This window comes from Histoplasma capsulatum, genomic scaffold (genome assembly GCF_000149585.1).
Source record: "Histoplasma capsulatum NAm1 scaffold_8 genomic scaffold, whole genome shotgun sequence".
NCBI classification, from domain to species: Eukaryota; Fungi; Ascomycota; class Eurotiomycetes; order Onygenales; family Ajellomycetaceae; genus Histoplasma; species Histoplasma mississippiense.
In genome coordinates, this window is record NW_001813975.1 from 1,728,332 (window position 1) to 1,729,245 (window position 914).

The following is a 914-nucleotide window of genomic DNA, read 5'->3' on the forward strand; positions in this document are numbered from 1 at the left end:
CAACTTCCCTATCGATCGACCAGCCATAAATTGTGTGAAATCCTGCAACTGCTGATAGTGCCACGGTTGCGACGAGGGCCTTGTTTTTGAACATAGTATCGGCGTTGGGAAGGACTGTTGTTGGACTCATTGTCTAATCCAGAAGATTCCTCAGTATCATCCACTGTCTCATAACCATCATTGATGTCTGATGAAGGAGGAGGTGATGATAACTCAGAAGAGTATGCGCCGGACGTGAGGTCAAAGAGGCCAAATAAGGAGGTATTTTCAACTGGAGTTTCCATGCTGGTATTAGGCTGTGATAACTTTTAGGATAGTACAAGTTGTAGATAATATATAAAAGAATTGAATGGTATGGTTTTCAGTCAGAAAACCTGTGTGGTTGATGTCGATGTATGCCTTCGCAGATAGAGGATGAATTTGTATGGTGGAGATTTTCAGTATCACCAGAGGGGCGACCGTTCTTTCTCAGACTCTCTACGAGATATTTTTTGTTGCTTACGTTGCTGTGTTCTCATTGGTGCAGAAGTTAGCAGGACTTGGCAGGTGATCAAAGAAGTTAGCAGGGCTTGGCAGGTATTCAAAGGAGTTAGTCTGTGGCTAGTTTGCAACGAAAATATCTTGAGAGAGGCTGAGGCACTGAGATAAGTTATCACCGAGCTTTGTTTCAATTGTATTTATTATTTTTGCTCCTTGTGACCCCCTTTTTTTTAATCCTTCATATCCGAATTATATAAAGTCCTTTGGTTCTCTATCGCAATATCAATTGCGCATTCCGCATCCCTTTGGCGGACAGCAGTCAATCTTTTTCAGATACCTAAACGTTTCCTTTCTCTTCTACGTCTTTGTTGTTGAACAATTGTAGCCGAATGGCGGAACCACGAATTGAGATCGGTGCGGATGGCGATGTAGAA